This window comes from Lathyrus oleraceus, chromosome 3 (assembly GCF_024323335.1).
Source record: "Lathyrus oleraceus cultivar Zhongwan6 chromosome 3, CAAS_Psat_ZW6_1.0, whole genome shotgun sequence".
NCBI classification, from domain to species: domain Eukaryota; kingdom Viridiplantae; phylum Streptophyta; class Magnoliopsida; order Fabales; family Fabaceae; genus Lathyrus; species Lathyrus oleraceus.
The window spans coordinates 73253331-73268912 of record NC_066581.1 but is presented as its reverse complement, the minus strand read 5'-3'; the positions used below and the strand labels follow the sequence as shown (position 1 = coordinate 73268912).

The window sequence follows — 15582 nt, the reverse complement described above, 5'->3', positions numbered from 1 at the left end:
TAATCATGAATGTAGATGAATTAAGAAATACTCTTGATCTCTTAATCATCATATGATGAATTGAGGATGAATTAAGAAATACTCTTGATTCTTTAACCATGAATGTAAATGAGATGAGAAATGATCTTGATTTCTCATATGATATGCAAATGAGTTAAGAAATACTCTTGATTTCTCATATGATATACAAATGAATTAAGAAATACTCTTGATTCCTTAATCATGAATGTAAATGAATTGAGAAATACTCTTGATTTCTCATATGATATGAAGATGAGTTAAGAAATACTATTGATTCCTTAATCATGAATGTAAATGTACTGAGAAATGCTTTTTGTAACAACCCAATTTTAGTAATTATTTCTTATATTATTATTACTATATTTTATTTTATTTATTTGGAATGTTAATTAATTAATTGGTTGTAGGTAGTATAATAATTGATTATATTAATTAATTTGGTGTGTTAATTAATTATTTAGTGGATATGAGATATAATGAATAATTGAATTAATTAACTTGGTGTATATTGTGTTGGTTTAATTTATTTGAATTAAATAGAGATATTATAATACTAGGTCTTATTGGGCCTAATAGTTAAATTAGAGGTATCATTCTTTAAGCCCAAATAGAATACTAGGATATAAGAGGTGAGGAGAGTGAAAAGTAGGATTCATTTGATCATTTGACGGCAACAGAGAAAGAAAAGAGGAAAAGTAAGGAGAAGAGGGGAAGAACAAGAGAAAAGCTAAGGTTTCCAGAAAATTGAAGAGGTAAGGGGGAGAATCCTTATTATTATGGGTTAGTATGATTGGGTCAATGGATAGAAGTATGTTTAGGTTAAAATCCCTAATTTTGTATGGTTGTTTGAAATTGTTAGGTTTTGATGAGTATTCTTGATTTGTGGTGATTTGATTGTGTTAAAACTGCAAATTAACGTTATATACTTAGAGTATTGTATGAGTTATAATTTTATGAACGTTTGGCTTTTTACGGAATCGAAATCGGAGGTCTGAAAATCCTCCAACGATGAAAAACGCAGAAAATTCTGCATTCTGTTTTGTGTTAACCGGTTATCCTCCGAGCGTTAACCGGTTACTTGCTAAAAACCTGCCCAGAAGCTGATTCTGTTTTGTGTTAACCGGTTACCCTCCGAGCGTTAACCGGTTACTTGCTAAAAACCTGCCCAAAAATTCTGCATTCTGTTTTACGTTAACCGGTTACCCTCCGAGCGTTAACTGGTTACTTGCTAAAAACCTGCCTAGAAGCTGATTCTGTTTTGTGTTAACCGGTTACCCTCCGAGCGTTAACCGATTACTTGCTAAAAACCTGCCCAAAAATTTTGCATTCTGTTTTACGTTAACCGCTTACCCTCCGAGCGTTAACCGGTTACTTGCTTAAAAATCTGCCCAGACGTTGATTCTGTTTTGTGTTAACCGGTTACCCTCAGAGCGTTAACCGGTTACCACTGTTGAAAAATGAAAAATTGAGATTTTAAAAGTTGTATTCATTTTGAAAGGAAATCTAAGTGTGCGTATTTGATAATTAGCCTATAATTGTGAATAATATATTGTTATGAATGTGTATATGTACCATTGATGGATAATTCATAGAGTTAAATTATGGTGATATGTGGAATGTTAAGATGGTAGAGATGATCTTAATTACATATGTGTTGGTATTTGTACATTCATTCATGGCATGGTCGGCTTCATGGTGGAAGCGGTGAAACTGTGGGTTCACATGGTAATAGACGTTGATCCTTGAATGGAAATAGGCGTAGCAGACGTTGATCCTTAATTGGAAATAGACGTAGTGGCTTTGATCTTGTCCGGATCGGAAGCGTGGCTTGGATTCTAGATATTGAATCAGAAAGCGGTGAAACGTTGGGTTCACATTGCGGTACCACATGCATAGAGTCACATGTCTTGTATTGAGTCACATTAGAGTTATGTGATAATTGAATGTTTGCATTGATGTGATTGTGAGGTGTGTATGAGATATAGTAATTGACTTTGGTGATGTTTGGATACATAATTTGGAAAAATATGTGATTATGTGATAATTATAGTTATGTGTATAATTGGGAATATAGTATTGGATTGTAATATTATACTCCCTGAGTTTTTATGTGTGCTTGAAACATGTGAAATAAATGTTGGTTAATATTATTGACATGGTTATACAAGGTGTGATGAATTCCGTTCATTGTTGATTTAATCATTGTGCTTTATTATACTTCTTCATAATGATTTGAATTCTCACCCTTTTGTTTGAATGTTGCTTTACATGGCATCGTGCAGATACTCCAGAGTAGTATTACGGAAGTAAGTGGACGGTAACTCACTCGAGATTAGCTGGAGAGTTCCGGTGCTTTGTTTTAGAGACTAAGTAGTGAGTCAATGCTCTGGTCATGTAACACGGGGTAGATTAGTAGTATTGAACTCATATCTGATTTGGATACGTATTATGTTATTACTTGTGAACATGTTTATTTGAAATTCGTTGTTTGAGAGGCCACAGTGCCAAATATCTTGGATATGGATTTAGTTTATCTTAAAGAGATTATTGAGAGATGATCATGGTATGGGACATGAATCATTTTATGAAATGCATGGATATTCATTATTTTCCGCTGCGAACGCATATTCTTGAATATTCATGATAATTGAAATGTATTATTTTAAATGACCAGGTGTATTGTATATTGATGATGAATGATGTTGGTTTTTGAAAGCTTTTAGTTTTTGAAAACGTCGATGTGACGCCCTTTTGTTGATATGCGTGTTTATTCACTCTGATTATATGTTAAGTATTTTGGGGTATAAAAAGGGGTGTTACACTTTTGATTTGTTAGATGATATGCAAATGACTAGGGATGAGAGAATCATGTTCAGTTGCCCTTGATTGACGATAGATCTCCAGGGATGAATCTATTACAAAGTAACATGCTCGACTGGTCTTCAGACGTTCTTTGCTGAAGGTAGACACTCTTGGGAGAACAAATGATCATATTCAGCTACTCTTGGCTAAAGATGTCATATTCAGCAACTCTTTGCTGAAATTATTGCATTCAATTGCTCTTGGTTGAAGCAAAACAAAGTAAAATTAAATGGTGTTCAGCTGCTCTTGGCTAAAACTATTGCATTCAACTGCTCTCGGTTGAAGCAAACTGCTTAAAATAAAATAGTATTCAGTTGCTCTTGACTGAAACTAATGCGTTCAACTACTCTTGGTTGAAGCAAACTTCTAGAAAATAAAATAGTATCCAACTGCTTTTGGCTGAAACTAATGTATTCAACTGCTCTTGGTTGAAGCAAACTGCTGGAAAATAAAATAGTATTCAACTATTCTTGGCTGAAACTAATGCATTCAACTACTCTTGGTTGAAGCAAATTGCTTGAAAATAAAATAGTATTCATCTGCTCTGACTGAAACTACTGCATTCAACTTCTCTTGGTTGAAGCAAACTGCATAAAATAAAATAGTATCCAGCTTCTCTTGACTGAAACTACTGCATTCAACTGCTCTTGGTTAAAGCAAATTGCTGGAAAATAAAATAGTATTCATCTGCTCTTGGCTGAAACTAATGCATTCAACTGCTCTTGGTTGAAGCAAACTGTTGGAAAATAAAATAGTATTCAGCTGCTCTTGGTTGAAACTAATGCATTCAATTGCTCTTGGTTGAAGCAAACTACTGGAAAATAAACAAAATACTTCCTTTGGGGAATAACCGCATATTCAGCTGCTCTTGGCTGACAGAAGACTCTTTTGGGGAATGAGAAGATCCCAGAGACTTGCTGGGGAAGAAAAGTTAATCATATCCAAAAGGATTAACATTACTCTCAATTATCGAACTGACATGTCTAATCTAATGCTCCATCGCATAGTAGATCAACATGGAACACTAGCTCTTTCGAGGATTGATTAAAGCAACCTGTTAGGGAATACAAGAGACTCTCTGGGAAATAAAAACACAGGAGACTAGCTGGAGATATACTAAGAAACATTCAGTAGAGCTTGTCTATCATGGAACTCTTGTCCATTATACTCATTGGGGAGATATATAACTTATGAAGAGATGTCCATCTTTGACAGCTACTTCAAAGAGACTTGCTGAAGATAAAGTTGTTGGGGATCCCTTGCCTAAGGAATCCTGCTGGTATGAAACTCGCTTGGGGAGTTTATGAAATTTTGCTGGAGAAAATCCAATGTTGGAGAAACTCTATGGGGAGATATCTACTAGGGAAACCAAGAAGAAATTCCGTTGACACTAGAGTTCCAATGGGAGACCATCAATCACCTTGTTGGGGAAGAAACCTCATCTTGAGAAACATCACCAATGTTGATGGTTTTTTGAAAGCAACTTGCACTGAAGAAGAGAACTCTTTTACTCTTGAGAAGAACTATTGAACCTTAATGTTGCTGAGGATTAACCTGGACTTCCTTGAAAAGTTGCTAAATCCAGTAGAGGTTTATGCATGATCTGTTTTGTACATGATATGCAAAATAAGTGTGAATGCATGAATATATTAGTTTATGCATTTTGTAGGTATCAAGATTTGATTCCCTAACACCATTGACTTTGAATAGTTTTGACACAATGAAGATGGTTTGCAAAAATCTGATTTATGCTTTGTCGCTTGGCGAGCTTCATTAAGGACTCTTGCCTCCGGAATAGTAGTAACCTCTTACTTGCTCAAATCAAGATGAATAATGAGATGCTTCACACTTTGTGAACTTATCGTGCCCCATTTTATTGGGCCTTTGAAGAAAAACTTCCCTTGAAAAAGGAAATGATAGTTGTTTTCCAAAATATGATTGTAAGACAACTTACCCTAGTATTTTAAATTTTGCAGCAGTATGCCCCTGATTGGCTGATTCTTGAAATGGAGACCTTCATTGTATTATGGAAGTGACTTGCCCCAGTATGAACCTCGGAGAGACCTGCTGCGTCTCGAAGTGATTGTCCCAGATTCACTGAATCTTGAAATAACTTGCACCAACTGACTGCTCTTTGGAGAATTTCCTTGATGCTTAATGCTGATTTGCAAATAAAATTGTTCATTCAAACAGTGGTAATTTTAACACAATGCTCATGCAAATTTTGAAATCAACCATTTATTGGAATAAAGGTGATATACAGTGAACAAATCACTGGTTTATTTGAAGTGCGAAAAACAATGGGATAAGATACCAATACAGACGATTAGCAAATATCCAGGAGTCAGGTTAACGCAACCTTGTTGAGTATGCTTTCAAAATAAACCTTGTTTTAATTAGGTCTTTTGATGGTTGTAATGTGGTCTGATTCACGGTTTTTGAATAAAAGGATACATGCTCAAAATTTAATTTTAACCCACCCCTTCTTTGTGATGATCTTCAGTCCTACATTCAGTTAATTTGACAAATACATTCAAATTCCAAGATTTTTTAAAGGCGTGAATATGATGGCTTCAGAACCAATGATAGTCATTCATTTGAGGTGGCAGTCACATGTCATTATTCGGTAATCACAAAATTTGATTTTGTTCAGGAATTTTGGGTAACTCTTTGGTTCTTGATTTGATGGTCACCTATTTTCAATTTTTTTCCTTCTGTTTTTTCCCTAACTTTTGCCTGGAGTGGTACTTTTGAACTCTTAGTCCACCGGGATGCCCTGATTTTTCCTAAGTCACCTTCTTGGTGTTCGACTTAGCGGGCTTTTTCTTTTTTTTTTTCTTTTGGTTTGCAAAGGCTTGTGACTTCCAAGTCACTGGTTATTAAGGAAACAACCATTATGCCTTTGGATTATTCATGACTACTTTGACACTTCTTGATGTGTGCGAAGAGAAGTATGTGGTTACACCTCTTAGGTGTTTGGAATGATTCTCTTTAACTTCAAATGCAAATCCGAATTAACTGAGACTACCCTGCCCCTGGTTTAGAATAAAGGTTTTCTTCGTTTAGAAAGAATCACCAACTTCTAGGCTCAAAGGGGTTGACGAGGGATTAACTTCCTTATATCTTCGGTGTTTGAGAGTTGAAACAATGCCTTACATAATCAGCAAAGTTCTATTCGAAAACATACTTGTCAACAATTTTGGGTATTTTTATTTTCACCATCCTCCCTGAAAATTTGCTAAAACAACAGTTTGATAAAAAAATGAATGGGAGAAATATTATTTGTTTTTGATATAAATGAAAAAAATGAGTGAATACGACATGATTGATTCAGAAAATGCATGACCACTTCATTAATATTACCAGTGAAAGAAAACAACAATATTTAAAAGCAAATAAACATTCAACATGCAAAGGAAATTACAAAATAAAATGAAACAACAAAATGTTTTGTTAGCGTTGAGGATGAGCTTCCTTGCTTGCTTCATTAACTACTGAACTTTCCCGACCCACAGGTTGGAGTCATACTACTCTTCAGAATCGGTGTGACAATACTTTGAGTCCTCTTTCTCAGATTCTTCATTAGGTGCAACCTCTTCAGACTCATTCCCTGCTTCTTATGTGTTTCCTCGTGTGTCAGTGGTGATGTTGTAGCTCCATGGTGTGGTTTTTTTCACCTCATTCTAAGAATCTACAAATGACAATATCTTTTGATCAATGAGCTCTTGTACCCTATACTTGAAGGTCTTGTGGTTCTCAGTGCTATGCCCTGATGATCCATCATGGTACGCACATATAGCATTGTGTTTGAAGTTAGGTGGGTACGTCACCAATGGGTTAAGCTTCCTGGGGAACACCAAATATCTTTGAATCAAATAAGAAAGCAATTCAGTGTATGACATCGGAATTGTACCAAACCGGGGTGGCCTTAGGGGACTTGTCCGATGGCGATTGTAACTTTGATTCTCAATTGGAGGAGGAACAGACAGAGGCTATTGTTGTGAATGCTTAGAAGATTTTTTCATACCCTAACTTTGCCCCTCATTCAGTAAATCAATACACTCATCATAAGTTTCGCATCATTTGCACATTGTAGCATATATTTCATATTGTATAATGCCTGAAATGTCAACCAGAATAAATTTTCGGATTTATAGATAGACCGGTCGAATTGATCCTCAAATGTACGTAAAATTAGAAGGTTAAAATTTTCAAGACCGATCTTGCAGACGTCAATTTTATTAATCTACGGTTCACGTAGTTTAACCTGGCATGCTCGTTTTAATTTTTCGACTACTTTTTCGGTCGCATTTTGGTCAGTCTGGGCATTTTAACCAGTCAAATTTTATTTCAAAATTGGTTCAAACGCTGTGTATTTTCGAGAATTGTATTTCACGCTGATCATTTTGGTGTAGTCAATTTAATTTTTCGAGCATTTTCGTGCCAAAATTTTATTCATCTTGAGTGATTTTATTTTTATTTCTTTGTCAAAAAGTTCATATTAATTAATTAGAATTTTTTATGTTTTGGTTTCGATTTAATTTTATTTATTTATATTAGTACTATTTTTATTTAATTTAATTTGTTTACAACTATTTTTATACTAACAACACTCTAAATGGCATTGTTGGTATTAAATAAAATTGAAACTCTAAAACTCATGCTATATATTGCTTCATTGGCAAATGTAAGAGGAGACCAATCAATCCAATACACCAATAACAGTCGCCTACTCCTTATACGCACATCTCTCTCAATTTCAAAACAATACATAGAAAAAAGGGTGATAATTTGGTTTCACGTTCAACACATCAAAATCATCCCTTTGTCTTCTTCATCCAATAAACACATTCATATCCCCTCTCAGTAAAAAAATTCAAATAAAAAATTGATGAGTGAGTAGAAAAGTAAAAATGCATGGAAAGTTGTTTTGGTCTTTATTTTGGAACACAATATATTCACTGTTTTTTCTCTTTCTTTGTTAACCTTCATTTTGTATCTTTTCATTGATATAAATAAAAATATATAATAAAAGTAGAACAAGAGAAGAATAAATTATTCTTTTTGGAAATAAATCTGATTTCTCTCTTTATCCACACTTGCAAACTATTTTTCCTCTTCCTCTCACTCTCACATAACTCTCATAATTATTACTTTTTCATCTACACTCATACAAAACTTTTATGCATCTTCTTTCCAGTAACACACAATACTACCATTAATCTATACACATACTAAAAACAAAATCCATGTCCATACCACATCACTCTCAATTGCAAGTGTCACCATAAACCATTTTCTATCAACCTACAAAACATAACCTTCATTTTTACACTAAAAAAACACATCATTTAACACAACAAGAAAGCCACAAATAAATCAATAAACAAGTAGAAAGGTAGATTCAAAAAAAAGAGAAGGAGATTTTGGATCCACTCCGACACCACCAAGGAACTCTGTTTTGCACCATCGGTAGCTCTTCACTTTTCTTTTCTCTTTTGTTTTTATTATGGCTTATTTTTTATTTGTGAGATTTTGATTATTTATGTTGTATAAGGTTTTGCTTGCTTTGTGTTTAAGAAGGATTTGATTTGTGTTTGTAAACATGAGAGAGGTGCAAAGTGATTGAAAGATGAAATCGATAGAAAGTAAGAGTAAGAACGAGAGAGAAGAACCGTTGAGGTTGGGGGAGCGCCGCCGTCGGCGTCGGCTGTCTGATCGCCCCTTGCTCAGAAAATTGATTGCGAGAGGAAGAAGATGAACTCTGTTTTTTTATTTTTATGCCAAAGGTCCATAAATGAGGGAGAAATGATTTTTTGTTTTATTAAAATAAATTTCTTAAATTCTCAGCCACATGTCAACGTGTAATAGGAGACTTTTTTTAATTTTTTTGAGAAATAATGTTCTCTCTTTTCTCCAACGTTATTGTCATTGTTTTTGTTAACTAGTTTTTCTTCATCTTTTTTTTAGTTACTTATTTATATTATTATTATTATTATTATTATTATTATTATTATTATTATTATTATTATTATTGTTAGATTATGATTTGATTTTTTTTTGGGGTATCTTGGACCCAATTAAATATAGATGTTTGCATTTCTTACCCATGCATGCATCCTTTTGGTTATCTCTTTTTATTATTTTTATTTAATTAAATTATTCAAATTACTAGTTAATAAATTAATTATATTTTTAATTGATTAATTGATCATAGTTTTATTTAATTAATTATTAAATGTATTGTTTTATTAACTAATTAAAAAATCAGTCAAAAATAAAATCAATACTTTCAAAACAATAAAAATATTTGGTCAACATCAAACTTAATTTTAAAAAACAATTGGCCAACACCAAGTTTCCACTAATCATCTTCATTAACTTTCCACAAATTCAAAATTCATTTCAAAATAAATACAATTTATTTTCAACCATTTCACAAATCAAACATAATATTAAAACTCTTTTCCAAATAAACTACGAAAGAAGAGGACCGTTGGAATCCAGCATTCCGGTGAGAACCCTCGAATGATTGATCCTGAGCCACGCATTTTGGGTTAACCGTTCATTCTTTTCTTTCGTTTCTTAAACCACCTTAATTAATTTGGACAAATAAGAGTCATTGGGATTAAGCATTCTGGCGTAACTCTTTGAACAATTGATTATATTCAAGTGTTCTTTGTTCATCAAACAATTTTCTTAAATAATTCGAATGAAAAAGGACCGTTGGAATCCAGCATTCCAGTGGAACCCCGATTGATTGATCCCGAGACTTGTGTCTCATTCTCATCAAGCATTCATCATTCATTTAAATACATTCAACCAATCAAACTATTTTCTCGTCGTCGTGCGGTTAATCTTCAAAACCTTTTCATAAATGAAAGACATTTTGTCTCAAGATCATGCAAAGCAATGCTTCATCCATAATTGTTGAGTTTAGATAAGTGGCATTTTCCCGAATGTTGATTTGTAAATCCATTCGATGTGATGTATACGTCTTCTCCCTAAACCCTAAACCCTAAACCCTCGTCTGTTTTGGGTAAAACAATGTTTTTCATCGATTAATATAAGATAGCTTTCGCTAAAATCGACCAACAAACAAACATTGTCTACCCAGAACTACGCAAGCCTTTTGTTCTCTATTGAGATACGTCGGAGCAGGATTGTGAAATCTTGTCAGGCCCATTAATAAAAAACTTATGTTTAGTCCCCTTCGTTGCAAAAATCCAAAAAATCTTCTCTTTTCTTTTGATCCTCTTATTCTTTCTCTCATAATAACTTGAGAAGCCTAACATTCCCAACTAACACTGACACGCACAATTAACTCAATGGTTCCCGTTGAGTACAATGGACGTGAGGGGTGCTAATACCTTCCCCTTGCATAATCGACTCTCGAACCCTGATTTGGTTGCGACGACCATAACCATTGTCGTTCTTTCTTAGGTTTTATCGATATTTCCCCTTTCCTTTTTAGGAATAAATAAAGTTCAGTGGCGACTCTGTTCAATCTATCCCGCGAGCGTGTGATTGTGCTTCTCTAGGTCGTATTCTCATTTTTCGAGTTGCGATAGATGGCGACTATGTTGGGGATAGGAACATCTCCTAAGCAAGTCAACCCTAGTTTAGTTAGGTTTTTGTATGTGTGTTAGCTTTGTTTTATTCTTCTTTGTTATATGTTTTCTTTATATATGCTTTATCGCATATATATATATATATATATATATATATATATATATATATATATATATATATATATATATATATATATATATATATATATTCATATGTGGGCTTTGGGGGTTTTTATATCATGAATAAAGCTCTACACCCGAGCTCTGGAAAAAGAAGAGAGAACATATAAGTTAGAAATAGAAGTTGTGTAGTGTTAGTCCCCAAGGGCCACTCCTTACGTGTCTAGCATGAAGACTCCCCTAGAGTAGACCTGTTTGTAGATCTTGTTATAAGACAACTAGCTTGTCGCATGATGTAGATTCGTGAAGGGTCCATGACTCTAGGAGCCCCTCTTAGAACCAATTTATACTTTGGTGGTTGCGTAATGTTGGACTCCAAGGGCCTCTCCTTGTTGCACCCAACATGAAAACCTTGCTTAGAAGAGACCTTTCGTCACTCTTGTCATAAAACGGCTAGCCTGTTGCATGATGTTGATACGATTATGATCAATGACTCTGAGAACCTTATAAAAAATGTAGAAACTATCCTGTGAGTGGTGTCATACCCCGATTTTGGTCCTGAATTTTTTATTTTTGTTTGGCACTTGGCCTAAAGTTCATTTGCATACATTCATTCCCAACTCCATATTTTTGTTACACATTGATCATTGTCTATGCCTTTTGATCATGGTGCTTTTGACTATAAAATGGATTTTAATCATTTGACTTTTGAATTTTTCAATTTTTGATTTTAATTTCAAATTAAGTTTAATTCCCAAATTTCAATTTAATTTTAATTGTTATTTTTACTGATAATTCAAAACTCTAATTGATTTTAATTTTCAAATAGATGTTAGAATTGATGTCAAAAGTAATTTTAACAAATTATTGGATTAGTTTGATTTTAATTGGGTTTTCTACTGATTTTTTATTATTATTTAAATTGATATTTAAAATTAGTCTTGGATTATTTCTAAAAAAATCCATTTTATATCCATAGTACATTTCAAAATCAGAATGGCATTACAACATTATCATGAATTACAAAGTCATCTTCCAAAAGGACAAACAATTCCATTTCCATATCAATACATTGCTAGTATTTATCCATGAGAATAAGCATTGATACTAAAATGTGACATTACATGTTGTTCTTACAAAAAGGTCCCAATCCTACACTAGCTTTTATGCTACATGACATAGTCCAAATACTAAAAGGAGGAAGATTGATGGACCTTCCAATGGATAATGATGGAATGTGAAGATTATTATTACTATTATGATTACAGAAACAGCTTGCAAAAATACTGCAGAGAGAGATGTTGCGGTTGGTAGAGAAAATTTTGATGAAACAATGTTGTTGTGGCTACAATGACGTCAAGTGGCAAATCTGTTTGCTACGACCTGCTTGTTCTAGAAGAGTTGCTTAAGAATTCATCCTCGTGTGCGTTGTACATATTTCCAACAAAAGGCATTAGCTCAAGATCAACTAAGGTCTTTGTTACACGTGACAAAAGAATTTGATGCCGACTTAAATATTGGTATATATGATGGTGATACTTCTCATAGCAAAAGGACATGCCAGCAGGTGCTTCCAACCTTTATGCTCACAAACCAAACTCAGTATGTCCTCCTGCAACATCAAAACACAATGAGTTTCTGCATAAATTTACCCAAATTTACCAAGTTTCGATGCATTGGATTGGCATGGGCAAAGAAGAAGTCTACCGTAAGTAAATGTCGGCATGATATGAACTACGAGGCATGATTTTTGCTACTTTGGCTTCAAGTCCGTCCGACCGCCCCTTGTGAGCCTAGGAGTAAAATAGAACATTGTGTTAATGCTGAAATTGTGACGAGACGAACCTACCAATTCACAAGGCAATATTGTTAGCCGAATATGGCACCAACAGCAACTTGTGGCCAGAAATTCATAGCAGTCCCAAAAAAGGGGGATTACAATCATCTCTAATCTTTGCACATTCCATCTAAATTTTCTAACATCCATACAATTTACAAGCATTTCAAAAACCACTCCAAGCATTCCTTGTGGCTGCAACTTCTGTTCTACGATTTATGGTTGATCTGCCTAAGATGCGCCCCTTTTTACTGTTGTTTGTAGGCATCTAGAACTTCTTGAGAGCTGCATTGACTTGTATCTTTCTTGTGCAAGGGCTGCACATGCTGTAAACCAAAACCTGCTATGAGAAAAACCATCTTTGATCATCCATGAAAGAGTCCCAGACGTGGCAAACAAAAAACAATATCCATCCATATCCTTATTGTTATCACAAAATGGAATATATGCCAAAGGTCTTCCTTTTAAATCCATGCCATAGAGTTCTCCCATGTCAGTCCTGATAATCTGATCAGCATCCACAAAAATGACTTTCTCCAAGGAATATACAAGCTCCCTTCAAAAAAGAAAGTTGAGAATATTATTAAAGTTGTTGAAAAGCAATCTGGTTTGACAATAAGAACATCATTATATTTCACGCTATCAGACAGACAGTTTTGGAGATTAAGGATCAACTTATCTGTCAAGGAATGCTCTGCAGAAAATGAGACACATGGAAGGTTCACTGTCTAAAGCCAACCGTGCTTTCCTAAACTGCTTGCTATGGCTGCTAAGTTCAATACGATGAATGATCACGCCGAAGAACAAGTTCGTTCTCATCAACGAGAAGCAATCCATCTTGTTCATCTTGCTGCTAATGACACAACCGAAGCGTCGAATTTCACCAAAATTACAACCTGCTCCTGCACCAAAAAAAACATACATTGAAACTATTTGCAAAGCTTTCATGACAGAAAAACTTGCATACAGCATTCAAACACCAATATGAAGCTTCGTGTAATTTGTAGGGTTATTGATTGACATACCTCTGCAACCATGTCAACCGAACCTAAAACCTGAGCTGTGATCAACACCGGAACCAAACCACTCTTGAGTCTTCAATAATTTTTCACTGCGGTAACAAAACCCAGAGTAATCAGTCAAAGTGTTAAGATTTCAAGGAAATTCCCAAATTGGAATTGGGACAAAAGCAAAGAAGAAAGCTAAGTACAGATTACCGTTTCCGGAAAATAGCATCAAACAGGACAACTCGGTTCTGAGCACCAAAAAACACTTCTGGAATTTTTCTTCTTTGGACTTTTGAGTACCGTTTGAAACCCTAAGCTGCAGGGATAAAAGGAAGAGAGCGATTCAGAGAGGGGGATTGGACGAAAATCGGAGGCGACGAAATTTCTCATCAATCTCACAGTATCATACTTTTGCACAGTGCATAAAATCCAATCGAGTGAACTTACATGAAGGGACGACGGCAAAGAAAAGGAGGCGGAGGCAGTTCAGAGGAAGGCCAAATCGACCAAGTCGACGTCGCGTCCACGGATTCACAGGTTATCACTTTCTCTTTATGCATGATGCGTTCGATTATTTACCATTATTTATTTGTCATTGTTTGAAAATCCATCACCGGCGTTATTTCGTGATGCTTCTGTACGGTTTAGGTGTTGTTGTTCTGAAAAAGGGGAGGGGATTCTGATTTGGTACAGTTTGAGAGAGGAAGAGTGAACTCTAGCTCATTCATTTGTTATTTTTTTATCCTTTTATTTTATTTTTTTTAGGTTCTAAAAATAATATAAAAAAGGGATAAATAAAAATATAAACATTTTTTCTTTTTTTCTTTTTCTTTTATTTTATTATTAATTAAAAAGATTAAGTTCTTATTTTAAAAAAATAAATAATATGTATCTAAAGAAATGAGAGATTTTTTTTTCTTTTTTAATTTAATTTTGTCATCTTTATAATTGATTTTATTATTTAAGTGATTGCCTAGATTTATTTTATCCAAAAATTATTTTTAAAAAAATCAATTTTTTTTTTCCATAATGTTTCAAAATCAAACAAATAAATAGTCATAAGTGTGGATATTGTAAGCATTAATTTATTTTAATTATATTTTCAAAAATAATAAATAAAAAATAGAAAGAAATGAAACAGATCGTGGTATATTAAAATAGGCATAAGTGTGGATATTGTAGTCATAAATGCTTAGATTTATTTTTAAAAAAAATTAAATGTAAGGATTCAAAAATATCATAATATCTAAAAAATATTTTATTAAAGAAAAAGATGTCTTAAAAATAAAAATAAATTACCTTTTTAAAAAAATTTGTTTTTTTTATATTAATTTTTTAGATTGTTGTTTAAAGTATTTATTTCTTTCTTTTATCAAAGTTTTTTTTTTAAATTAATAAAAAAGGGACGGACAAAGATTTCTTTTAATTGATAACGTTTTTTTTCTCTTTTCTTTATTTTTATTTTTATTTTATTTTTTATTTTATTTTTTATTTTTTATTTTTTTTAAAAAAAAAGAAGAGAAAGTTAAATTTAAAAAAAGAGAATTACAACAAAATATTTGTGTTACTATTTATTTTATTTGAGTGATAGATCTTTTGCATTTTTTTATTAAAACAAATTAATTACTAAAAAATGGTGATAATAATAAGATTTTTTTTATATCTTTTTTTTTATCTTTGTGTTTATATTTGATTTATTTGATTTTTATTATTGTTTATTTATGTTTTGTGTCTATTTTCATTTTTAATATTATTTGTTATTATTATTATTTTCTTTATCATATCTTCAATTGGCAAGTGTAACCCCATCTTTTTATTTGTAATTGTTTAATTATATTTATTGATTTTATCTTCTATTAGTTAGAATAAAATAATTAATTAGATAATAAATAAAAACAAATAAAATCAACCGTGTTCTAAAAAAGGAAAAAAATAATAAGCGCTCGATCCAATGTCGAGCCATTTTTCTCAAGTCAAACCAACAGCCAGGCGGTTATGGTTCTGTTTTATATTCCTCCATCATTTAGTTAGGTGGTCCAATAACATTAGCCCATCTCATTTTAATCAATTTGTTTTCTAAACTATCTTCAGCTAGTTCTGTTTATATACCCATAGTTGTTATTGTGAATAATAGCTAATCATAAATGGTCTAGTGGAGAGGTGT

At 33.1% G+C, this 15582-nt stretch overlaps 1 long non-coding RNA gene across 2 annotated transcripts; it reads right to left on the bottom strand.

Moving 5' to 3' along the window:
• Window positions 1-11557: 11557 nt before the first annotated feature.
• Window positions 11558-14135, bottom strand: LOC127132645 (uncharacterized). Of its 2 annotated transcripts, none has more exons than XR_007806786.1 (5): window positions 13866-14135; window positions 13629-13734; window positions 13437-13522; window positions 12282-13313; window positions 11558-12186 (listed from the first exon to the last, which is right to left on the bottom strand). It is a non-coding gene; the product is annotated as an uncharacterized LOC127132645 (long non-coding RNA). The 2 variants fall into 2 exon arrangements; XR_007806787.1 differs by having other exon boundaries at window positions 12282-13307.
• Window positions 14136-15582: the final 1447 nt, after the last annotated feature.